The sequence below is a fragment of the Oreochromis aureus genome, linkage group 3 (assembly GCF_013358895.1).
Source record: "Oreochromis aureus strain Israel breed Guangdong linkage group 3, ZZ_aureus, whole genome shotgun sequence".
NCBI lineage: Eukaryota > Metazoa > Chordata > Actinopteri > Cichliformes > Cichlidae > Oreochromis > Oreochromis aureus.
In genome coordinates, this window is record NC_052944.1 from 24,768,689 (window position 1) to 24,796,288 (window position 27,600).

The window sequence follows — 27,600 nt, forward strand, 5'->3', positions numbered from 1 at the left end:
CCAAAGTTGCGATGCTAACCTCTCTCCTGTCTGGCCAGGCTCAGGAATGGGCGCATGCTCTTTACAACAACAAATCTGCTGCTTGTAATGACTATGCTCTGTTTGTGGAGGAATTAAAAAGACATTCGTTCCTCCGAGCAGTGAAGTGGAGGTGGAGTCGCAGCTGCTTCATTTACGCCAGGGCAGTTGACCCGTCTGTCACTTTGCCTCCCAATTCCGTACCCTGGCCGCTAAGCTAAAGTGGGGAGATGCTTCTCTACGCTCCGTCTTCCTGGAGGGGCTGGCTGATTACATCCGGGATGAGATGACCGGCCGTGAGGCCCCTAAAACCCTGGATGAGGCCGTGGATCTCGCCCTGAAGATCGACCAACGAGTGATGTCGCGGCCTCGCCACACCCCTCGGGCCTTCAAACCCTTCCAGCCTCAGAGGACCATGTCTTCGCAGCCTCCTCCCCCCTCTGACGGAGCCGCTGCTAGCCCAAGCCGTACATCCAGCGAGGAACCCATGCAGCTGGGCAGACTCTCCAAAGAAGAGAGAGAGAGACGCTGGCGTGAGGGTCTCTGCGCCTACTGCGGATCAGCTCGCCACCGTCGTCCCCAGTGCCCGCTACGTCCGGAAAACGACGACGCCAGGTAGACTGCGGGGGGGGTCCCACCTGGCCAGTCGCACTCCTTCGGCCCCTCTCGCTTTCTGTTACCAGTGATATTTCATCTGAACTGCCGTCAGTCCTCATCAGAAGCCCTCCTGGACACCGGAGCCACTGAGAACTTCATCGACCAAAAACTAGCCTCCCGACTTGGCATTCCGCTAACTCCTGTGGACCGATTCCTCCCGGTGACCTCAGTGGACGGGCGACCCCTCCGACCCTACCCGATCCAGTTCCAAACCCAGCCGGTTCACATGTCTATCGGGGACCATCAGGGGGAGATCCAATTTCTAGTCGTCTCAGCCATTTCTTCACCACTCATCCTTGGATACCCCTGGTTCCGCCAGCACGACCCCCACATCTCCTGGTCTTCCTGTCAAATCCTGGGTTGGGGTCCCCGGTGTCCTCGCCGCTGCCTTCTCTCTCGGACCCGAAAGGACTCAAAGTCAGAAGAGGCCCCTCCCCCGGAGCCCACTGATCTGGATAAGATCCCTCCGGCGTACCATGACCTATCTGAGGTCTTCAGTAAGAGGCGAGCCTCCACTCTACCTCCTCATCGCTCCTACGACATGGCCATTGAGCTCCTCCCGGGAGCGGTCCCTCCTCGTGGTCGTCTGTTTTCTCTGTCTCCCGCAGAGAATAAAGCCATGGAGGAGTACGTTGCTGAGGCCCTCCAACAGGGCTTTATTCGCCCCTCTACCTCTCCTGCTGCTGCTGGATTCTTCTTTGTCAAGAAGAAAGACGGCGGGCTCCGCCCCTGTATAGACTATCGGGGCTTGAATAAAGTCACCATCAAGAACCGCCATCCGCTTCCTCTGCTATCCACCGCGCTCGATTCCCTCTCCCAGGCCTGCATCTTCACTAAACTGGACCTACGCAGCGCCTATAACCTGGTGCGCATTAGGGAAGGGGATGAATGGAAGACCGCCTTCATCACCCCTAACGGGCACTGGGAGTATTTGGTGATGCCCTTCGGCCTCTGCAACAGCCCTGCCGTCTTCCAACATCTGATCAACGACGTCCTGCGGGATATGCTAGGCCGGTGGGTGTTTGCTTATCTGGACGACATCTTAATCTACTCCCGCACCGAAGTGGACCATGTTCGCCATGTGAGGGCCGTGCTGAGCAGGCTGCTCGAGTACCAGCTGTTCTGCAAATTGGAGAAGTGTGCATTCCATCAGCGGTCCACCTCCTTCCTGGGCTTCACCATCTCCTCCGATGGCCTGACCATGGATCCACAAAAGGTTCAAGCGGTGACCCAATGGCCTCAGCCCTCCAGCCTTAAGCAGCTACAGAGCTTCCTGGGCTTCGCCAATTTCTACCGGCGTTTTATCCGCAACTTCAGCACCGTTGTCGCCCCACTGACATCTCTCACCAAACCAGCTAACCTGCCTAAACCCTTCTGCCTCTCCCCGGATGCAAAACAGGCGTTCCGAGAGCTTATCCAGCGGTTCACCACGGCCCCCGTTCTGCTCCACCCTGACCCTACCAGAGACTTCGTGGTGGAGGTGGATGCCTCCGATGTTGGCGCTGGCGCCATCCTCTCTCAACACGGCCCGGATGGAAAACTGCACCCATGCTGCTATTTCTCAAGGAAGTTTTCTCCCACGCAGCAACGATATGGTGTCGGAGACTGAGAACTCTTGGCCATTAAGTGGGCCTTAGAAGAATGGCGGCATTGGCTCCTGGGGGCAAAAGACCCTTTCCTGATCTGGACTGATCATCAGAACCTGATCCACATCCGCTCGGCCAAGCAACTCAACCCCCGGCAGGCCCGTTGGGCCTTGTTCTTTGAGCCTTACAATTTCCACCTCGCCTACCGACCTGGTTCCAAGAACGCCAAGGCAGACGCGCTCTCCAGACAGTTTGCCCAGGACGACCTCACGTCAGACCCAGGACCTATCCTGCCTTCTCAGCGCTTTGCTGCCCCCCTTCGGTGGCCCCTGGAGGACTCTATCCGGGATGCCCTGACCGCCGAACCACCTCCGCCTGACACCCCTGCTGGGAGACTCTATGTACCATCCCGATGCCGTCAGGAGGCCTTGCTCTGGGCTCACTCCTCCCCGCTCTCTGGTCACCCGGGGCCTGACAGGACTCTCCAGCTCCTCCGTCGTGCCTTCTGGTGGCCCTCCATGACTCGGGACGTCCGGGAGTTCGTTTCCGCCTGTGACACCTGTGCTCGGGCCAAATCCTCCACTCAGCCTCCCGCAGGCGACCTTTGCCCTCTCCCTGTGCCGGGACGTCCCTGGTCCCATGTCGGCCTTGACTTTGTTACCGGCCTCCCGTCCGTGAACGGTCTGGACACCATCCTCACCTTTGTGGACCGGTTTTCTAAGGCGGTACACCTGGTCGCCCTGGCCGGCCTCCCCTCCGCCAAACAGACAGCTGAGCTCTTCTTGGACCATGTCGTCCGGCTTCACGGCTTCCCCAAGGACATAGTCTCCGACAGGGGGCCCCAGTTCACCGCCAGGTTCTGGAAAGCCTTTTGCCGTCTGATTGGAGCATCTCCCAGCCTCTCGTCCGGCTACCACCCGCAGACCAATGGGCAGGTTGAACGGACCAATCAACAACTGGGACGCTTCTTGAGGTGCTTCGTCTCCGCCCAGCCGTCGCTTTGGCCTCGTTACCTGTTGTGGGCTGAGCTGTCTCACAACCTTCACGTCTCTTCAGCCACCGGTCTTTCGCCCTTTGAAGTCTGTCATGGTTTTCATCCTCCTATCTTCAGCCACCAGGAGGCGGAGGTCGACGTGCCTGCTGCCGAACAGATGGTCCGCCGCTGTCGTCAGGCCTGGATCAAGGCACGGGCTGCCATCTCCCGCCAACACTCGATGCGCGCTGCGCAGCATCGCCGCCGCCACCGTCCGGGTCATCCTTTTCGGCCGGGGGACCGCGTCTGGCTCTCCACGAGGCACCTGAGACTCCATACCGAATCCAGGAAACTCACTCCCAGGTTCGTTGGCCCTTATGAGATCACTGCCCGGCTCAACCCCGTGACTTACCGTCTCCGGCTTCCATCCGCCATGAAGGTCCACCCTGTTTTCCACGTCTCCCAGCTCAAGCGGCGCGTTGCTTCCTCGCTGGCGCCCCCGTCCCCGTCCCCGCCCCCTCCCCGGTTCCTCGATGGGGACCCTATCTACACTGTCCGGCGGCTCTTGGACTCCCGTCGCCGGGGTCGGGGGGTCCAGTACTTGGTGGACTGGGCTGGTTTCGGCCCTGAGGAGCGCTCCTGGGTGCCGTCCCGCTTCATCTTGGATCCCTCCCTCATCTCGGATTTCCATCGCCGCCGTCCTGGACCGTCGGGTGCCGGTCTTCGGGGGGGGGGGGTCCTGTCAGCCCTGTCAGCGGCTGATCAGCTGATTACGGGGCCGGGCTTAAAAGAGAGATGCCACTCACCTGTTCGCCGCTCAGACATCGTTCCCTTCATGTCAGGAGCTCCGACACTTTGCCTACGTCAGTCTCCGCCTGATTCAGCAACTGTGAGTGTTTTTTCCTCTCGATTCTTTCTCTCATCCGAGCCCCGCTCGCTCTGCATTTGTAACGCCAGTTCCGAAGCCAAGCTTCGTGCACGGATCGTTACTAGAATAACTGCGTGTCTGTTCCAACCCACCGCTAGCCTTCGCCGCGTTTGGGTCTAGCCAGCACGCCACACGGGCACGCCGAATTACTGTGTGTAATTCGCCCCGCCGTGACAGACTGAAAGAATCCACAAATGTTTCATCCTGCAACTAAAAATATGTTGATTTTAGGAACAGATGAACACCGAGATGTCACCTACTCTGTTATTGAGATTAAAACCTTTGGAAAGAAAAGTGAGTAAACAAATGACACACAATGTAAACAATAAATAAATAACTAAAAACACCCAACAAAAAACATGGTTTAGAAACATCTGAGCAATGTTTCAAAAAGTATGATTGTCTTTTGTGGATTCATCTGATCATCTTCACAGGGGAGCATCATAAACCAGATGAAACTGTTGTTTACTCTGAAGTGAAGATAAGAGCTGCAGGTACAGTCAGAGAGAGTTTTGTGTTATTTTGTCTGCTTTATATACACTATGATCCATCTGTATGTCCCAAATTAAATAGCTTTTTTTCATGTGTCTGTGCCAATTCTGAAATACATGTTATATTATTGTTTCTTGCATCTTCTCAGTTTTATCTTACACAAGAAGTGTTGCAGTCAGTTAGGCTTTTTTGGGTTAGTCATTAAGTCTGGTATTTATTTAGCCTGATACTCTTGATGTGTGTTATTGTTGTCGTTCAAAGGACTCAAACACAAACACACCGTGAACAGATTTAATGAGTGATTGAAAAAACACAGCAGGTCAGAATGTTTGCAAAGAACAATAAAAACAGTTTCTTCTAAGGTCTGAGTTCAGTCTCTTCATCAGATCGGCTGTCGAAGGTTTAACAGGTTCATCTCACAGTTACTTTAGTCAGTTCAGAGGTGATTTTTTCCAAAGGTCTCCATCATGGACAGATTTAGTTCTGCTAACAGGTTAGTGTGTCAAAAGCTCCATGAATCCAAAACTTAGAATGACTCAGCTCTCAGGTAAGTCTCTGCAGATGGGCTGATGTGCCAGAATGGATCTCAGACAACGGAGACAGACTTGGTAGGTAAGGCTGCTTAGTTTAGCGGGTAAGTACGTAAACAACACAAGTCAGGTCCTCTTAGTGATGCTACCAACTAAGTATCTCCAAAAGTTGATTCTGTTCATCTGGACGTAGCGTTTTGATCCAGATGAACAGAATCAACTTTTGGAGATTTACTTTCCTGGATGATTGAGAATGCATCAAGACGTACCAACTGAGTAGTTCAACAATCTGGCAAAGAGTACCTCGAGAGCTGGATTTCAACACAGCAGTGAGTGAAATGAGTATCAGATGCATCTGAGTTCAGACATCCAGAGTTTATTAGCCTCCATCCACTCACACACACAAATAAGACACAAGCTGAGGTGTCTCTGCTAACAGTTGATTTTTATTTCAATTTCTTTAAATGTATTGTACTTGTCAGGAGTTTAAATCCATTTCTAAGTCCACATGTCCAACAGCTCTGTATCATATATCTGCTGATCAAATGTATCCTGAGCTCTGACTTCTCTCTTAGAGGACAGTCTGATGTATGCTGAGGTCAAACGCCCCAAAAAAGAAAAAGCCAAGAAAAAAGCAGGTAAACAAAGTCTGCCATCACCTCCAGTGAATGTTGTTCAACATGTTTATCTGGTCTTAAAATCTTCTTTCCACTCACAAGGAAAATCAAGTCCTGCAGCTGATGCAGCAGTTTATTCTGAAGTCACATTAGGAAGCTTTCCTGGTAATTATGCTTCTGTGCAGGATGAGTTATTCTTCAAGTTATTAAATGGCGAACATCCTGAAACTTGGACATTTCTGTTCTTTGTGTGTTTGTCTTACAGGTCAGTGAGGAGAGCTGCAGCAGCAAAGCCAAGAAGAAGCATTTTATGAATCCACTGTTGCTCCTCTGCTGCCCAAATATCAGACACGCTCAGTTTTTTGTCACTTTTGTTAAGATGACATTAAATAATAATATGACATAGATATAGTATCTGTGGCGTCCTGTGACTTGTACAGATGTTTGTAGTCTCTGTGAGGACCAGCTTTCTATGAAAACTAAATTAAGCTAAAAAAAAGTTGTTTATTAGGTCAAGAATAAGGTCTACTGGTGATTTAAAAAGTAAATAAAATATATTTATCACTAAAAAGAGCTCCATGCTCTGTGATCAAATGTTTGTGCATGTTGGAGGTATTTTCCCTCTTTGTTGTGATCAGTGTTGGTGTTGTTACTCAAAAAAGTAATGAATTACACTTGTTACACAAAAACATTTTGCATTAAAAGTAATGCAATATGTTACTCTATAAAATAACCTGAAATACACAAGCTAATCTCCATTTAACAATAGAAACCTGATGTTACAGTCACACCAACATAAATGCTTATCCCGATAAGGACACAAATATGATTTCTCTTAGTATTCAGGAATGAACCTTAAAGTCGACAGCACCAAGCAAAGATGAAGCACAGAGAGAAGCGATCTTCATGGTGATTCTCTGTAGAAACATGAACAGGTATTAACAAAGGCTGCAGTCTGACTGCTCCTCTGTTTGTTACCTGCTGTAGTTCAGGTTCTGGGTCGTGGGGTCAGCATTCACTCAGCTTTAACATCACTCTTGGTTCTCGGCTAGGTTAGCATTAGCATGCTGTCTGTGTGCAGATGCTCTGACAGAGCCAAAGTTGTGTTACCAGCAGAGTGCAGTTATTTTCTGTTCTGGAAGCATGACAGGTTGTGCTTTACTATCACGCTCTTGTACGTTTATGCAATAAAAATAAGAGTAATGTCCATATTCACACTCTGTAGTGCCCTACTATTTTCATCCTTTGCCACAAGGCATGACAAGTTTATAATTAAACTACTTGATTCCTATCCCTACTCACATTTTTCTATTTTGAATGTGGGCTCCAGTAGATTTTCTTTGTGTAGTGGCCGACCTGGTGCTGTTTGTGGATTTACACAACTGAATTCAACTTATGTCAAAAGATGTTTCACAAGCTATTGTGGCTGAGGACTTTTAGGACTCACACTTGCATACTTCAATCCACACACAAATAAGAATCAATCTGACCACACATAAAACTATTTTACAAGTGTGTGCATCCACAAATGAATAAATACTGATCATTTATGCACAATTTACAATTTCTGTACATACAAGTGCCCGCTTTATTTCAGGATAAAAAGAAACAAACAAAACCAAAAGTCAATCATTTGGATATGTCTAAGATCATGTTCCACACTAGAAGCAGAACAGACATGAAGGCGCTGCTGGAGACCAGCGCTACGAGGACTAAAGACCAAACAGTGTGGTTCACAAGAGTCCTGCCAGTCATGCAGCCACTGTGTGTGTGTGTGTGTGTGTGTGTGTGTGTGTGTGTGTGTGTGTGTGTGTGTGTGTGTGTGTTCTGGTGTTCTCATCTTCGTGCAGTTTTGGGACAGTGAGGAGGGTTTCCACCTCTGGGCTGCAGAGTACAGAGCTTCAGTTGATGCTGGATCATTGCAGGACAAACAGTCAGTGTCACTCTGGCTTGTAAGTCAAGATTTCCTTTTTGTTTTTTTAAAATTACATACCCATTTTCTCCTTTCTGTCCAGGAATCTTGGGGAGGGGAAAGCTCAGAGACTTTTTGTAAATACTTGGAAAACTGGAAAAGCTGTGGAAGGATGTTTTTTGTGTTTGGAGAATGAGACCAGGAGCTGGGGATTACACTGCTGTGGATGTCACTTTTTTAACCGTTTTTTTTTTTTCTCACCATTTTCACTTGTAAAAAATTCCCTGTTTCTGCTAAGAAAAAGTAGTTTGGTCATTCTCCTGACATCAACAAGGCATTTTCACCCAGATAACTGCCGCTCACTGGAGATTTTCTCCTTTTTGGTCTTTTACTAGTAAACCCAGATAACTCAGACCAGCCTGTCAGCCATGTCACATCCAATCACCTTTCTTCCTGATGCTCAGTTTGAAGATGAATAATATAGCAGACCAGTTACTAATAAAACGAGTCAATGAAATGTGGCCTAACCTGAAAATTAGACTTAAAATCTTCCTTTCTAAGAAAGTTTATAATTAGTTTATTTTGGGCATTTCGTTTTCGAGCAGGAAGCTCAGAAAACCCCTGATGGCCGAACAGAACAGTGATCTATTCAAATTGAAGTCTGAAGTCTAAATTTTCAGCTGGAACGTCCCCTCAAGCCAAATGTCTAAATTTGAAGAAGTGAATTTAAACGTCTTCTTAAATTTAAAGATTGGAGTCAAGGGGCTTTAAATTTGGGCACAGTTACAGCTATTTGTCCAACAGACGCAGATTCTTCTGCTTCTGTAACAGACTGTCCTCAATGACAGATTCTGAAGGTAAAATCTTTATCCTTTATCATCACAGGTCTAGGAAACAGACCAGACAGAGCAAATACGTTTTTCTGTGTGCTCATTTTTCCAGTTTTGTTTGATATTATACAGCACGCTGATGAAAACCAAAGTTGTGCATCAATGCGCACGTGCAGCCTCTCTCATCAGGTCAGGCAGTGTGAAGCAGGTAATGTTAGAGATGCTCATCTGATGGAAAGGAACGAGAGAGAGAGAAAAAAGAGAAATTACGAAATCAGATTGGGTCAGTTTGACGTGGCTGCAGCTCCTGATAAATTTCACTGAATATGTGTGAGTAGGTTTTTTCTTGTATTGTTTCTTGATGCATCAGTTTAAAAACATGTAAACACTACAACACTGATGAATTAAATTGACTAAAGTTCAAATATATATGTATTATTATTCCTTATCATAGATTAATTTGTGTTTATGTGAGTTTTCTCAAACAAGTAAAAAATAAAGTTTGGCTCCAGAGGAGATCTGTAGAGTTAGACCAGGATCTCTGAGTTTAGGGTTTCACTACAGTTAAATTCAATATCTCCATAAATTCATAAAAGTTACACAGTAAATGTTGGGAAATAATACCAAAACTTACATAGTGTATTATAAGATACTACAAAACAACAACATTACTGCATTTCGTTGCCTTTTACTTGTGACATGTGCAATGACAATAATTCTATTCTAACAACAAACAAAGTAAAACTCCTGTGCTGTGGTGTTTGAATGTTTGTGTGTCTCTGTGAGTTAGTCATGTGACACAGTGGTGACCTGTCCAGGTCTGCTTCTGAATGGAGGAGTAATAATATTTTAAAATCAAACAGACAAATAAAGCAGAGCTGCACCTCACAGTTTATACTGACGATGTTTTTGCACCCAGCTGTGTTTTGTTCCTCTAGAAAGCCACATGTGGGACGAACACAGGACAGCGAGTGATGGCTCAACATCATCAAAGGCCATGACTGGATCATCAACTCACAGAACTCTGGACACAAATATCACTGCGACCTTTCTTTCTTCAATAATTAGTAATTAATAATAGTAGGAATGTGTATATGTGTAATACATGAACTCAAAGTACTTCTAAATGGAGAGCACTGCGCCCTACTGAAAAAATAAAAGGTAGTATCACAACACAGCTCCAATAAAAGCCTTAAAGCAAATCATAAAGCCAATAAAATCGAATCAAGCCCAAACAATCTTAAATCTTTACTCAGATTAAAATACAAGAGAAAGTGAAGTCAAGGTCAAATGTATTTATATACCATGTTTAACACAACAGAGCTGATCACAGTGCTCTACATTCAAAATAAATAACTTTTAAAAAACTATGTAAAATTCAGAAAAAGTGAGAACAGCAAACAACATTAAAATAATATAAAAAAATAACATTCACAGCTTCAGATTAAAATACAAGAGAGATACACTAAAACTACAATAAAAGTATCTGACATTAAATGAATCATGAAGCAGCTTTTTCATGTTTTTATACCAAATAATTATTTTTTACACGATATAGATCTTTACACTCAGACAGTAAAAGTATTTGTTGGTGTAAATACCAGCACTTCCTAATGTAACTCTGCTGACTTTAAGTCGTTGCTATCGGCTACTAAAAATCACAAACTTTTCTCACTGCTGTTGGAACAGGATACATTCAAAGTTTTATACAAAAGCTCAACGATGAATAAAAATATCAGCTGAATATAAAGAGCATGAATCTGAAACAGGACACATCTCTGTGTGCTTTATGCTAAAAGACAGTACCAACTATATATATATGTTATTATTCAATATCATTTAAACTAAAAATGAGCGTGTCTGATATTTGGGCAGCAGAGGAGCAACAGTGGATTCATAAAAAGCTTCTTCTTGGCTTTGCTGCTGCAGCTCTCCTCACTGACCTGTAAGACAAACACACAAAGAACAGAAATGTCCAAGTTTCTGGATGTTAGCCATTTAATAACTTGAAGAATAACTCATCCTGCACAGAAGCATAATTACCAGGAAAGCTTCCTAATGTGACTTCAGAATAAACTGCTGCATCAGCTGCAGGACTTGATTTTCCTGTGAGTGAAAAGAAGATTTTAAGACCAGATAAAAATGTTGAACAACATTCACTGGAGGTGATGGCAGACTTTGTTTACCTGCTTTTTTCTTGGCTTTTTCTTTTTTGGGGCGTTTGACCTCAGCATACATCAGACTGTCCTCTAAAAGAGAAGTCAGAGCTCAGGATACATTTGATCAGCAGGTATATGATACAGAGATGTTGGATATAGAGGTGGATTTAAACTCTGCAGATCAAGTCTGATTTGAAAGTCCAAATGAGGAAGCAGTAACACAGTACAAAGTCTCCCAACTCTTTTGAGAGACAAAAATGATCATTTCAGTTCATAAGTTCACAGTGATTGGTCAACTGAACTTTTGACTGTGAACTCCACAGTGCTTTCTTCAGATGTTGCTGATGTTACTCATCTGCAGCAAACTAGAGAAAGAACCTCGAACCTTCCTAAACAGCTCCATTTATACTCATCTGCCCGTCTGCATCACTCCCTTCTTTCATCCCTTACTCATATTTTATATGCCCTACATCTATTCCACACACACACGTTCCCATGCTATTGGTACATTCAATACTTTCCTGTATCAAAAAAACAGCTTAAACAGTGCTCTGCTGTGCCTCCAGTTATCGCGCACACTCAGATTATGTGTTTTATTTGCTGGTGTTTTGTTTTGTGATCAGTGGTCTGGTTCAGAATCTATGGATGTTGTCACCGAGTATATCCAACTGACTTTTTTGCTTCCCAGATTAAAGACTTTTATGAAAGGCAACCCAACAAACCTGCTGGTTAGATTAACCTGTGATCTGATGAAGAGACTGAACTCAAACTGTGGAAGAAGTTGTTTTGAGTTTTCTTCGTTCTTTGCAAACATTCTGACCTGCTGTGTTTCTGAATCACTCATTAAATCTGTTCACCTTCTCCAGTGTGTCTGTGTTTGAGTGCTTTGAATGACAACAACACAACAACACAGTATCATGTTATACAAATACACCTGACTTAATGACTAACCAAAGCTAAAACCCTAAATGACTGCAGATTAACTCTGCTGATGTGTAGTGGTAGTGTGTAGTAGGTGAGCTTGGTAAGTGAATAACTAAACTCCATGTTGACCTATAATTAGCTGCAACATAATGAAATGACACATTTCAGTACAAACACTGAATGAGACTGTTGTGACTGTACCTGCAGCTCCCGTCTTCACCTCAGAGTAAACAGCACTCTGCTCTGGTTTATGATGCTTCCCTGTGAAGATGATCAGAATATTCAACATGAGAAAATAATTAACTGTTAAATTTTTTAAAATGTTTATTTATTGTATTTTTACATTACATTTACATGTATTATTTTTAAACTGCACATGTTTTATGTACTTACGCTTCTTTCCAAAGTTTTTAAGTTCAATGAGAGCGTATGTGACATCTTGATGTTCATCTGATCCTGAAATGTTCATATTTTAGTTACAGGATTGTAAACATTTCACATGGAATTAGTTTCATTAAATCAGAAACACGTTTCATCTGTAAATTCTCTGTGCTTTCAACACATATACTGCACCATTTCTGTTGTCTTCAACCTGCGTAACTGATTCATAGATGTGATTGGTACCTAAAAAAAGATGAGCCAGGGTCAAATTAATCATTTGAATAAAAAACTGAAGTTTAAATAATTTTGTTTAAGTCAAAACCAGGACTATAAGATATTTTCAGACCATGATCCCATAATGTTGTTACTGTTTGTGCTGATATGATATGAAACAACAACATTGTGGATTTTTTCAGTCGAGTTAAAAATACAATCAGGTTGTAAAATCCTGTTTGTTTCTCATTTTATGAGCATCTGTCAGTTTGCTGTTTGGATGTTTGTCCAACTGGATTTTGACAAACATCCTTTGAAAAACTGCTGAGCACAAAATGAACCTAAAAACTGTTACTGTTAATGAAGACAGATATAAAAGTCAATATTAATAATGATGATAAAGATCGGTTTAAATACTGACCAGGATGAAGAGAGTTGTATTCATGAGTTTCATTCTGGTTGACTCCATGATTTGTGGAGGAGCCCGGACTGTGACTCTCAGACTGGATCGACCTAAAACATGAAATAAACACAATAAACTCAAAAGTAACTGATGTTTGTTTAAAATAATAATAAAAAGTATTTTACCAACCTGGTGAAGCATGAATCTGTGAAAGAGACAAATGTTATTACACATGTTTGTCATGTATAAATTGTTTCACTGATATTTTGCGTCACGAGATCAGAAAACATGTATATGTGTGAATAATTAAAGTGTATGTAGTAAATAAACTCTCTAATACAGCATGAAAAGAAGAGGCTCTTACACTTGGACTGTCTGCAGCGATACAACAAGAGCAGGAGAATAATAATGAGAGAGACTCCACAAACCAGTCCAACCATCAACCACACAGGAGATGAAGAGCTGTCAGCTCCTGATGCAGTTACTGTAACAACAAAAAAATAATTAATTATTAATAAAGTATAAAATAAACACTCTGAGAGCACAAACCTTTGCTAAGGCAGCTCACTCTGTTGACAGTATTTGCTGTAATTTTCTGTGGTTTTTTTACTTGTTTTATTTTTACTGTGAGAAGTTTGTAGTGCAGTAAAAATAAGTCCAAAGGCAGATTTGTTTCAACATGACAACAAAGGCAGATGTGAAAAGTAAAAGTGAGGTCAGAGGTCAAACGTAACATGATATTTTAAATCTTTATACAGTACTTTCTATATGTTGACAATACACAACAACTTTGTAAGAATCATAGTTTCTATGTTATAAGGATTTTTTATTTTCCCCTTGTTTCAGTGCCTTCCTTCTTCAAGATTTGTTTTCATGCCATCATTCACCTCCAGTCAGACGCCTGCCACCTTGGATGATTACCCCCCTATTCACCACCACCGCTGCCCCCCTCAGAGCCTCTTCCTCACTTGCCTGCCTGCCCACCCTTCAGCAGTTTCCACGGACCTCTGCCTTCATCCTTTACTCCCAGCTAGTCTGGACTCCAAGTAAGTCATTGTTGCTGCACTTTATGAACACTCTCTGTCTTGTCACATTCCCTCTCAGATTTCCTGCCCTAACTGCTCTCTCCTCTCCCACAGATCTGTCGCCCTCACGCTGTTATGTCCGCTCCTCTGGCCTGTCTCTCTCACCTCAGTTAAGATGTTTTTGTAGGACTCGCTCCTTAAGTTTAGGTTCATTTATGTTTTGTTCTTGTTGGCCAAGTTGAAGCTCGCAATCTGTTGTGTTAGATGAATTATCCTTTGTTTGAATAAAGAAACTTTCACTGATTACATCTTCTGGTGTTTTCACCTGAGTCCTGCACATGAGTCCTGAATCACAACGATATTAAACCTGACATTATAGAGATATTACATAATAGTTTTATAAAAATTCTTAGAAAATAGATCCAGATGACTTCAAGCCTTTAAACAGACAATCTAATGTTCCTTCTCAAGCATGAAACTCATTTATAAAAATCCATCAAATGTTTTGATCCTGCTCACCTTTAACTGACATCCAGCTCTGTGCTGACTCTCTTCCTGAGTACTGACACTTGTAGAAACCTTCATCAGACTTTGACACTGCAGAGATCTTCAGCTCCCCTCGGGTATCATTTTGAATAAGTTTGTGATTGTGATAGAAAAACACATTGGAAAGTATTTTTTGTGTTTTCAAACTGCAGCTCAGACTAACAGAAGCTCCCTCAGTCACAGGATGAACAGGACTCACCAGGATAGGAACATAATAATAATAATAATGATAATCATAATAATCTGTGAAAACAAAAAAACAAACATGTTGTTTCAGTCAGACCAGCTGATGCAAACCTTTTAGAAAAAGCTGTGAGTTGTGTCTCATGATCTACATGCAGACCTGGCTTCAGAGAGATTTTCTGAAATTTTCCTTTCGGAGATCTCAGCCTGGTTTTAATGACTGAAGAGAAGTTTGAATAAGTGACAACATTTCAGTGTTTAGATGTTCAGTTACAGTGGGTTCATCATCTGGATCATTCGTGTAGTTAGTGCTTGCATTTTTTAGAAGGCTGAGGGTCCATGGAGTAAATAAATGCATCATGTTACATTTTATAAGGAGATTGTTGAATCTGTTATGGTATCACTACATGGTTTGGCAAACTTTCTGTGAAGCTCAGATCCCAAATTCAAAATCTGATTAAGACGACTGGAAGGGTAGTTGGATGCTCCCTTCATCTTCCCTGCAGGAGTCAAACTATTAACAGTGACATCATTTAATGATTTTAGGTGAAATTGTAAACATTTGTATATTTGTGTTATTTTGCATGACGTGTTTGCCTAAATTTTTCTGAATGGAGACAATAAAAGTTCATCTAATGTGATGACAGAGATGTTGAGCTCTTTAGAGTTTTATTCTGACAGAAAATAAAACATACTGTCTGCAAATTTTGACAAATGTGATTATGAAAAGATCGAGTGAAATGAGACCAACAACAAAGAATATTTTGATGCTTTTTTGTCTAAAATTGTATCAGTTTTGTTCATTTTGCCACATAAAATTAGTTCACATACAGCAAAGCTGGGACAAATGTTCATGTGACGTCTAAATCATTCAGATCCAAGAAGTAAATGTATAATAACATACTCTGTACAGTGATGTTGACTGCACCGCTGAACTCTCCTGATCCAGACTCACACCAGTACACTGCAGTATCTGACTTTGATGTGTTGATGTTACATGTGGATCCAGTCATTCTCCTACAGTCAGAGTACAGTCGGCCGTCCTCAGAGAACTTCTTCACTCTCCACTCAGTGAAGTTTCCCTCACAGGTCAGTGAGACAGAGTCAGAGGTGAAGTGTTGCACTCTGTCAGGACTCACTGTGAGAGACGCTGCTGAATGAACATCTGGAAACAACATGCAGTGAAGAGACAAAGCTCACAGATGTTAGGATTCAAAATATCACAGTGAAAATATTTGTTTGTTTGAAGCTTCTGAAGATCAGTGATACTATTTCAATAAGATGCAGTGTTTGTTTGGTCAAACTGTATTTTTAGCTTGAAAATTTTTAGACTCAATGGTCCAGAATAAAAAATTAAATAAAATCACATAAAAAAATACTTTAAAAAAATTAAATAAAAGAATACATACAGACCATTTTCCTACAAAAACTCAGCTCACCCCAAACAGGACTGAAATGCTATCACCCCATTTTACTTTAGACTAGTGATGTGTTGGTCGTGAACGAAACGGCTCTTAGAGCCGGCTCTTTGAAGTGAACGACGTGAGCCGGATACTTATTGGGAGCCGTGTTTTTTTTTTTCTTTCTCTCACCCTCTCTCTCGCACTTTTTTCCGCTTCACTCCGCACGCGAGCCTTGTGCTTTGCGCTGGGAAGAGGGGGGAGGGCGGTAGTTACACTGGCAGTAGCACAGGAACAGAGCGGGAGGGAAAGAGAGAGAAAGAGAGCCAGGGACAACAACGTCACATTAGAAAGGTACAGTAATCATCCACAACTATTTTCAGTTGCGGATGATAAAGGATTCAGAAAGTTTATTCATGCAGGCCCATATGACAGAGAATATGCATCTTCTTTTTGTTTTCATATTTTCATTTATATTTAATTGTGTTGTGGTTTGCAGTGTTTTGTGTTGTTTCACTTTAAATTTGTTTAAAAGGAAAAAGCTGAAAATTTAAATAGTTAAAAGTTGAAATGTAAATAGTTGGTTTTTGTATTTTATGTTTTATTTATTACATTTTATGTGGAGTGAATAAATAAAATTATATTTACGGTGGCCCCTAGAGACAAAGCACGTACGAACTCCAAAACACGTACAAACTCCATAGCACAGGGGTCGGCAACCTGGCTCTTTAGTCCTTATAGTGCGGCTCCGCGTGGTTTGGGAGAATAAATTATAAGTATTTAGCTGAAGTGTATTTTATTTATGTTAGTTCTTTTTTAACTTGTAGTTCTAAATTGGAAGATTATTATGATATTGAAATATAAAAATAAAATTATATTCTATTAATTTTTTCATTGCTCAGAATAAGCGTCACACTCGCGGAAGCTGGTGTACCCGCCGAAACGCCGTGCATTTATCGAGACTTTCAACCCCAGATAGGTCAATTATGGATCTTCGGATCCACATTATCAATCAATCAATCAAAATTTATTTATATAGCACATTTTAAAGACCGAAGTACACCAAAGTGCTTTCCAGTAAAATCATGATACAGATAAAAATCACAATATAAAATACAAATTACAGATATAAATAAAATAAAATAAATAGAATATAAAATAATTACATAATCTAAACGCAAAGCCAGATGTAAATTACTCAGTTAGCCTTGAATGCCAGGTTAAACAAATATGTTTTTAGACGTGATTTAAAAGACTGAATGGAATCTGGTGCGCGAATATGTAGAGGAAGAGTATTCCATAGCCTGGGTGCGGCAACGGCAAAGGCACGGTCTCCTCTGGTCTTCAGCCGAGACCTAGGTTGCACTAAGAGCAGTTGGCCCGATGATCTTAGTGCTTTCTTAGGGCTGTACAGACAGAGGAGATCAGCTAGGTAGTCAGGTGCCATATTGTTTAGGATTTTATAGGTAAACAATAAAATTTTAAAATCAATCCGATATTTAATAGGAAGCCAATGTAAATTGGGCAGAACAGGGGTGATAGAATCATACTTTCTAGTGCCGGTCAAGAGACATTATGTCAGCAGCTATTCTCCACCGTGAACTATGTTAAAAACAAACACTGCTCACGCCTCACAGATGACAGCTTACAGTCCTGCGTAAAGATGAAAGTGACTTCGTACAGCCCCGATTTGCAGATGCTGTGCACAAAGGTTCAGGAGCAGAAGTCCCATTGTAAACATACCACAGCAGATCCGACAATGTTTGCATGAGCTTTTCAGCTCACAGCCCGACACATACCAATACAACAGCATAGATAGCACAGACGTTAAGGCGGCGAGGCGTGATTGCGGGTGCCGCTCAGGTGGGTCCGTTAACACATTAACCAGGTAAAATACATATTTAGGCAGAATTTTTCAAATATCTATTTTTAATTTTTTAGCAGCATAGAGCCTTTTTTTCCAATTATTTTTTAAAAGTCAGGTCAAGGCTCCAAAAGCCTAAAGGTGATATGAGGGTGGCGGCTCACAACAGTTTTTGTTTGCTACATGGATCATTTTAGTTCAGCTGGGTGTCTTTCATTTTGTTATATTTCTTTAAGAGTTCAAAATGTGTTAATTACATAAATAAAATGTAATTTTCTCTGTGGATTTCATAAGCAACACACCTTAGTTGTTCACACAAAGCATAAAGGTAAAAAACAATATATACAGTGTTATCTTTATTTTAGATGTCAAAAAGTATTTGCGGCTCCCAGTGTTTTCTTTTGCGTGGAAACCGGGTCCAAATGGCTCTTTGGGTGTTAAAGGTTGCTGACCCCTGCCATAGCACGTACAAACCCCAAAACACGTAAAAACTCCAAAACACGTAAAAAATCCGAAGCATGTACAAAACACAACAGAAGTGCACCAGGATGCTAGGGACAGTGTTGACCTTTTGTGGCTACACAAGCCAGGAAGTACCAACGCCAGATTTGGTGTGTGGTAGTAACAGCTAAATTAACATTTTTTTAAATTATTTGAATATATATGAGTGCTTGTGTATAAATACACAAACAATACACATATGCTTTCAATTGTGTAATTTAAGTGATCTAGGTAGCTCTGTTTTGGAAGTTCAGTTAACGCTAGAAAAGTGTTTTGAAGCTTGTACGTGCTTTGTCTCTAGGGGCCACCGTATATATTTATATATAAACATATATAAATAAAACCACGTTTTTTTTTTACATTGGTAATTACTTTTGTGCATAAATTTATATTGTTGTTAATAATAAATTAATTAAAGCAACAAAACAACCTGAAGAGCGGGTTGGTAGCCGAAAGAGCCGGCTCTTTTTAGTGAGTCGAGCCGAAAGAGCCAGTTCTCTAAAAAGAGCCGGAAATCCCATCACTACTTTAGACTGGCACACCAGTAAACCAGGACTCTCATGATTTTTGATCCCCTCTTTGACTCAGACTAACAGAAGCGTTTTTGTGGTCTTCTTTTGCGGCTGGTTCAGTGAATCTTGGTCGGCCCGTGGTGAAACTAAGTGTTTTGGAATCTGCAGAAGCAAATAGCTGCAGAAGCTAACTAGCCTTTGTTGTCATCATCCGGTTGTTCAGTGATGACGCGACGAATCCTACTTCCGGGCCTAAAGTAGTCTGCGTTTAATATGGCTTTTGTGTTGTTAACATGTTTAATGCTTTGTATTTTCTTCTATTTAATCTCAAAAAGCTCCTAAAAACAGTCAGTGATCACCGTTGACCTCCCTCGGCTTTTATTACCGCTAATCATTTATTTAAGCTCAGTTTTTAAAACCTTACGATGTAACTACAGCACAGCCCATGCAGCAGTATATGAATAACTAACCTCGTATTGTGGATGGATTATCTCAGTTGTTCTCCTGGCTGAAGTTTGGTCCGTTTACAGCATCCTGCCATGCAATTACATTTGTTCCTGACCACTGAGAACACTCACGTTAACTTTTATCGAGTGGAAAAAAAGTTAGCTTGTTTATATTATGCTAACATAGCTGTGTCGCTAGCGGTCACGTAGCACATCATTATATATCAGCTAGCCAAACTTCAGTAACCCTACAAACGTCACTGCTGTTTAGTTTTCTGTCTTCATTTATGTTGGAAGTGATAGCAGAGCTGTACGTTTGAATTTGTTTCTAAACCCCTGCAGTCAGGACATGCTATATTGTATTTAGATGGAAGCTAGCGAGCTAACTTCCTGCTAACTTCTAACTCCGTTAAATGTCATAAATTCCGTTTTCATGGATGCCTGGATGTTAAACTCAATTGTTACACCTGGTAGAGAAGAACGCTGATCATTTTATTAAAGATGAAAGACTTTAGACAGTGTTTTAACTCTCAGTAATGCCACAGTGATCATTTGATATATGGACCTGCAGCAGAGTTTAGGCCCAGACACGGCTAGTGACGTCAGACTGAACAACCGGATTACATGGAGTCTGGAGAATTTTTGGATCGGTTGTGTTTGTTTTGCATTTATGTAACTGCTCTTTAAATCATCACTTATTTTTGCTGTGTTCATTGGTTGTAGAAATGGTTTATTTGAGCATTTAGATTAGGGTGACCAACCGTCCTCTTTTCCCCGGACATGTCCACTTTTCACGTTCCGTCCGGGGCGTCTGGGGGGATTTTCGAGATTGATAAAAATGTCCGGGTTTTTCTATAATCCGACAGAGGACCCATGTGTGTGACGTCATCCTGCTGCTTTGTGAGCGCTTGTTCTGCGCTCACAGACCGGACAGACAACGCACAGCAATGCGCCTAATGATGTTTAAAACATCCCAAAGCGTGCATCTTTTCAGACGAACTGCAAAAGAAATTTTCCTCATACCGTCCCGGTACTGGTAATTTTTCTTATGCAGATGAGGCATTATTTCTGTACCATTATTTATTATTCCAGAGGCTTTTTATTTATTTTTTTGGCACTAGTTGACTTGTAAATGCCTATATGACATATTTTATTTCACAATTCATTAACTGCACAGAGAAGGCATCGTTTAAATATGTTAAATATGTTTCTTTAAGCAAGTTCTTCATGACTGAGCCAAGTGTCCTCTTTTTTGGAAATCGAAATATGGTCACCCTAATTTAGATAAGATTTTAAGGTTTCTGTGGATATTACACATGGTGATATTTGCATAAAAGGCTTGACATCATGGGTTACATAACTCTTAAGCCGGGGCGTTGGAGCTTAATCTGTCAGCAGAATTCTTTCTAAAACTTTTCATATTATACTGACTGAGGTTAAAGACATATAATTATCAGGACTTTACCAGCTTTAACCCTGATCAGCACTAATAGAACAGACAACACTGAGTCTGACAACAAGCCCTGAATCACACAGACAGTCAAATCAATGGAAAACAAAGGAGCCGAATACTGACATGTTTAAGATGATCTAACCCACATGCTTTATCTGCTGGCAGCTCATGTAGAGCTTGGTACACGTCATGTGACATCATGAGCTTTGAGTCATCACTCTCAGCATTATCCACCTGATACAGATCACTCTGAACACACTTCAGTCATTCGCTGTAATGTTTCTGTCATAATTCTGTGATATTGTCTGTTTCACAGATTCCTTCTACAGTGAGATATTTTGCAGCAGCAGGACCAAAACTAAAAACCTTTGAAGTATATTTGAAATGAACAATAACAGCAGCTGTTATTTGTGACGTCTTCTTCTAGCGTCCATCTGTAGTCAGTGTTTTTCTTGTATTTGTCAGAGCTGTTAACCTGCCTGCTGACATCTTTGTTTCTTTATTAACTATATTTGACTTTTTTATCTGAACACCTACCTGAGCACTAAACAAAGAGTCTTAACTGTGTAAATCCTGTCTGTGCACTAAGTAAAAATAATCAGTACAAACAGTAACATGAGTTTAAATATCAAAGTAAAAGTATTCAAAGAGGAAACATTTAAAATCTCATAGATGTCTTTTGTTTTTCATGTTATCACATTAAATAAAAACTGAAAAATAAGAAAAGGAAACAAGGAAATTCACTTTGTTTTGATCACAGAAAGAAAGGAAAATATTCAGTTCAGTTCTTCTTTTGGGGAGTTTTAATGTACACAGACATCAGTGGTTGTCATGGAGATGAGATTTTAATGGTCTAAATGTTGGTGAATAAAAATGATGAGCTAACATGAGCTTATTGAAAGGACAGAGAGAAACAAACTGACCTGCAGACCAGACAAACTTTGGTTGACTGTGATCAGTGTGATACTCTGGGTCTCCTCTTCCAGCTCTGCACACATATCCTGCTGTGTGTGTCTGTCCATGAATGATGTAGGAGTCCTGTGCAGTCCCACTGCCATCAGGTAGCAGCTCATAACTGGAGGATTTATAGTTGTATGTTTTCAGTTTAGGAACAGCTTTATACCAGTAGAAGCTCCATCCTGCAGACGGATGTTCAACCTCACAGTTCAGAGTTACTGAGGCTCCAGGACTCAGCCATGATGGAGACACAGTGAGGACAGGACGGGGTTTATCTGTTCAACAAAGATTTTCTCTCAGTGCATGTAGTACAGTCTCTGAACAGTGAGCTCAGTTTATACAAACAATAATAATCTCAGTCTATATGAACAGAAACACATTTTACAAAGTGTTCAAACAGCTTAAAGGAAATATGACAGCAAGCAGGAGAAACCTGAGTGAGGGGAAGAGATTCAAACACAGAGCAAGTTGTGAACAGATGCATTTTTATTTCCAGTCTTTGACAGTGATGGTGTCCAACTTCAGTCCTTGTGGATAAAATCTGTTTGATGTAGTTTGAATGAGGATTTGTTGGTTTTCTTTGGTGTCAGTTAGCGTGCTATGTCCTTGTGTTCTTTACCAAATCTGATGCTGAAGCCTCTGATAGCTAAGATGAGACCTAGTAAGTTTGTTTTATATTCTTTTGCTGTAGAAGCTGACATTTCCTGCTGATGTGCACAGATGTCTTTAGGCCACACTAATAAGCACGGTGAACATCACCGCTGACATTACAGGGAGCAGTTTGGATGTGATTTCTAGCTGAGCTGTTAGGAATGCTGGGAATAAGACCTCAGTGTTTGTGTTGCACAACAGGCCAGGTTAATTAGCCGAGTGCAGATCTTGGCACTGAAACCTGATATTGCTGAACCTTAATGATCCACGTCTAGGAGATCTGAACTTCCACTGAAATCTTCTGTTCCTAATAATAATGTATACTTTATTGATCCCCATGGGGAAACTCCTCTCTGCATTTAACCCATTCACTCAGTGAAGCAGTTAGCAGCCACTGGGCGCCCGGGGAGCAGTGTGTAGGGACGGTACCTTGCTCAGGGGTACCTCAGGGTAGTCGTTCAGTGGATTAGAACCCCCGACCTTATGACCTTAACAAAACCCCTGGATTCCTGCTGGATCAACTCATATTCCAGAGATCAGGAAACTGACTCACACTTCTGAACTGTGGTAGGACTCCACCATAATCTCTGTTACTGCGACACACAGAGGACTTAATCCAAGAACTGATTCCACACCAGACTGTGACTGTGAAAGGTTTTCTCTGTAAATCTGTGGACAGCTGATTTTGTGCTTTCAGTGTTGTAATTCCATTCATTGTGTTGCTGTTGTACTGGTAACTCACTGTGTTACTGATTATTCCTAACCAGCCACTCTGCAGGTCTAGTGAGTGAACTGAGTCGACTTATATTGATCAGAGTTTGAAGAGCAGCTGAAAGAAGGCTGGTTAACCCTGAAGGAGCTAACACAGGTTAACTTGTATTTAACACAGATATGAGTTCAAACTAATTTGAACTGGACAGAGAGAGAGATATTTATTTATATTGTTGTTTTACTTTTATTTATTATTTATTTTGTTCTGGTTTTTGGATGCATAAATTAATGTAAACTGGAAACTGTTTGTATATTTTCGTGCCTTCTGTTTCCCCAAAACAAGTTGAAAGTTCACCCTGGTCTGTGGTCTGTTATTTTAGGGCTGCTAGTTATAAACTGCTGGTGTGAACAAAGACTCTGGTCCTAGTTAACTGTAAATGTCTATGTAACCCATCGTTATTTTTATTGTCAATGGTATTTTTTTTTTAAAGTTTTACTTTTTGTTAAGTTGAAGTTTTCCCATGTACCTTGAATGCACCGCAGCGGTGCTCCTCCTAAGTAGGGATGGGTATCGTTTAGGTTTTATCCGATACCGGTGCCAAATTGGTACTTTTGAAACGGTGCCGGGGCTTAAACGGTGCTCGAACCGGTGCTGAAAGAATGGAGAACACAAACTTTGTCCAAAAACCTCTTATGTTTTTATTTTTAGCAGTCTCTTTTTTCTGCAAAATGATAAGCACCGTCCAGCCCCACGCACGGGGCGATCCGCGCTAACTTGCTAATGGAGATTTACCACACCTGCAGTAGATGTGCTCGGTGTGAGGTCTTGCAGCAAGCTATCAAATACGGTGCATTTCTCGGCTTTTAAAAAAACGCTATGCGTCACCAGGTGTTTCATGAGATTCCAGGTGTTACCTCCTTTGCACAGTATCACCTTAAAGCACTTGTTGCAGGCTGCATCTTGTGTACTTCACATCTTGCATGCTGTGAAGTACAGCCAGACCTTTGACCGCTTCGCCTGGGAAATGTTTAATCTGTAGCCAGTGTTGCCAACTCCTCAGTAAGGAAAATTGCTATTGGTTGTCCTAAAAGTCGCTAGAAGCCGCTAAATGACGTAATCGCTTGATTTGCATAATTGGTCATGCTAATGTAATTGTAACGTAAGTTGTTGGAGAGAGAAATAACATCGTGGAAGAGACATAAAGTGAGTAAAAAAACGTCCTAAATGCATTTAGAGTTTATTTAGAACTACAAATTAAATTTCTTATAGCAATTTTTGTTTTTTTTTTCATGTCACAATCCCAACCCTGCTCGGATTCCAATACACATGAATACGCATGAGGTTAAATACACCCCCAATTCCAACATCAAAACATGACCCGAAATAGGCACTCTGGTGGAGTTACTGTGTGTGTGTGTGTGTGTGTGTTTATAAGTAGTTTTAAACCTTGTGATCCACAAAACAGCATAAGAGTAAAAGAAGAACTGATTGCGTTACAGTCAGTGTGGGAGCAGCGGCTTCGCTCATGCGCAATTCATTTGCAGTTTGGACTCATAGGTGTGAACGTCTCCTGCCCTGATAGCAGCTGGGGGAGGACTATCCTCCGCCCGTGAGTGCTTTGGCACGGGTGAAGTGCCCACGGCAGCACCCGCTGCTTGTTGAGAGTAGAAGCGATACGCGCTTTCATGTCAAAAAGTCATCATAAATAAGTCTCCAACAACACCAGAAAAAGTCGCCAGATTTGTCGCTAGTCGCTTTTTAGAAAAAAGTCACTAAGGGGGTCTGAAAACTCGCTAAATATAGCAACAAAGTTGCTAAGTAGGCAACACTGTCTGTAGCTCTGCTCTAACAGAACGTACGTACCTGGGCCCGCCTACTATCCTTGGAAAGGTAAAATGATTGGCTAGAATCCAAAGTGTATGACATCTCAGGAAAAAAGCTCCGAAATAAGTGCTGCTTTTCGGTCTGGTTACTATCGTTATATCCGTACCTATCCCTACTCCTAAGGCCACTCTTCTCCTTATATGTGCTCCATATTGCCTGCGCAGTCAGGATATGATGTTTTGTTGGAAATGTGATTGAAGAAGCTGTTAACGATTTCTTAGCTGTGTTAGCCCAGTGAAAAGTATGCTAGCTACCCACATGTGCTCCCTGGGCTAATGCACTTGCATGAGAGATTTTAGCTAACACACCATGTGAGACACTTTTCATGCAGTGTTGCCAACTTAGCAACTTTGTCGCTATATTTAGCGATTTTTCAGACCCCTTAGCGCCTTTTTTTTCTAAAAAGCGACTAGCGACAAATCTGGCGACTTTTTCTGGTGTTATTGGAGACTTATTTATGACGACTTTTTGACGTGAAAGCGCGTATCGCTTCTACTCTCAACAAGCAGCGGTGCTGCCGTGGGCACCTCACAGGCGCTCACAGCCGGAGGATAGTAGCGCCCCCTGCTGCTATCAGGACAGGAGATGTTCACATCTATGTGTCCAAACTGCAAATGAATCGCGCATGCTGCTGCTCCCGCACTGACTGTAACACAGTCAGTTCTTCTTTTACTGTTATGCTGTTTTGTGGATCACAAGGTTTAAAACTACTAATAAACACACACACTCACACACACACACACAGAGCGCCTATTTTGGGTCACTTTTGCCAGTCCAAGCCCGGATAAAGGAGCAGGGTTGGAATTGTGACATTAAAAAACAATAATTGCTAAAAGAAATGCAATTTTGTAATTCTAAATAAACTCTAAATGCATTTAGGACGTTTTTTACTCACTTTATGTCTCTTCCACGATGTTATTTCTCTCTCCAACAAAGTAGGTTACAATTACATTAGCATGACCAATTATGCAAATTAGCCAATGACGTCATTTAGTGACTTCTAGCGACTTTTGGGACAGCCAATAGCGATTTTCCTTACTAAGGAGTTGGCAACACTGTTTTCATGGTTCACTTGATTTGCACTGAAATGTATTTTTGTCGTTGATATATTGTTATTGGCCAGTAAGAACTGTATAGATGTATGATATGTAAAGACACTTAGAGGAATTTGATTTTACTTTTTTAAATTTGTACAAATGGGATACAGGGAAGATTAGTTGGTAGAAATATGTGCTTTATTACAAGTGATTGCTCTGCAGATTTGTGTGCAGGCTGTTTTTTTTTAATGTGGTAGAAATCTGCTGCAAGGACTGAGCGGTACCATCTAAGGATCGGATGCCACTGGAGATGTCTACAAAGGACGCTCTCAATCTGAAGGCCACCTGTTTCCTTGGAGGGTGGTAGAATACAACGATTTGCAAGTTTTTTGTTTTTTTTTAAAAAAAGGATTCATGTTTTTTATTGAGATCTCAGGACACTTTATGTTGCTACCTTATTTTTTTTTTCTGATATCACTTAACATAAACTGATGCAACTGGAAGGAGGAACTGTGACTAAAGACAATCCAAATAATGTTAAACACTTACCAAATAGTGAATATTAAGTGCACTCAACTGAAATGGACAGTGTACCTGATACACTTATGGACACTTAAAGTGATGGAATTGGACATCTTGAAGGTCGAATCATTGAGGTGAACTAAATGTTTGAAATGATTTAAATGTTTTTTGTTCATGTCTTTGTTTCTGGGCAATTTCAATAGTTGAATACACTGAAATCACTTTTTTCCTTTAAGTCGTTGTCAGTGTATCATTTTGAGTGGAGGTTTTCTTCTCTAAGGCTACGTTCACGCTGCAGGTCTTAATGCTCAATTCCGATTTTTTGATCAAATCCGATTTTTTTTTTTGTCTGGTTGTTCACACTACAAATAAAATGTGACAGCAAATGCGCTCTAGTGTGAACGGTTCACGGCCCTCAAAGCGGCCCGCATGCGCAAAAGAAGACGTCACACACAACGCGCTCTGTTTATGGAAGTAAAAATGGCGGCTACAGAGCTAGTAGGTGTTGTTGCAGCAGTCTATCAATTTCTGCACAGTTGTAACCTACAGAATTTTGACAAATTAATTCGAGAAAGAAGGACACTGAGAAAAAACAGAACCCATGCTTTAACAATGGCCTTGTTTGGAGCAGTGGCTGCTACCTCCGTGCAGAGGTTTGTCTTCTCCGGCGCTGATAATTGGCGTCTGTCTTGTGTCAGTGACGTAAAAGACGGATTTAATGTGACATGACCATTCAAACAGCAGGCGCTTTCTAAAACATCAGATATGTATCGGATTCAGTACCACATACGAAAGTGACCTGGGTCGGATTTGAAAATATCGGATGTGTGCCGTTCACACTGTCATACCATGATCGCATATGCGTCACATAGGGTCAAAAAGGTCGGATTTGATGCGCTTTCGCCTGCAGTGTGAACGCAGCCTAAGTTAAGTTACCACTGCCAGTCTCCTTACGATCCTAACTGAACCCAACAAGAGTAAATTACAGATATTTATTTTTATCTGATCTTAGATGACAGATTACTGTGAATTTAAATAAATTATAACTACTCAGTTAAAAAGTGCGACATCTACAGTGCTACAAAAAGATGACCTGAGAAGGAAACAAATACTTCCGAGTCTTTAAGTTGTGCAAATCCTAACAAGTCAAAAGATTTGTGGAAATTAATTTTTCTACATTTGCCCAAAAACAATCTGTTAAAGTGAAAAAGATGCAGTGTGTGTTTCTCATGAGACCAGACTCTTTAACTAAAACCTCTACGATTCATTTAAAAACAGATAATA

The 27,600-nt window shown here is 41.7% G+C and overlaps 1 protein-coding gene and 1 long non-coding RNA gene across 3 annotated transcripts in view; one reads left to right on the plus strand and one right to left on the minus strand.

Annotated features, from left to right (window-relative positions):
* LOC116328675 (immunoglobulin superfamily member 1-like) overlaps nucleotides 1-27,600 on the minus strand; it is a 228,760-nt gene that overhangs the window by 100,517 nt on the left and 100,643 nt on the right. The gene's annotated exons all lie outside the window — the stretch shown is intronic.
* On the plus strand, nucleotides 5,758-6,101 carry LOC120439065. Its single transcript, XR_005612351.1, has 3 exons — nucleotides 5,758-5,822; nucleotides 5,904-5,966; nucleotides 6,067-6,101. It is a non-coding gene; the product is annotated as an uncharacterized LOC120439065 (long non-coding RNA).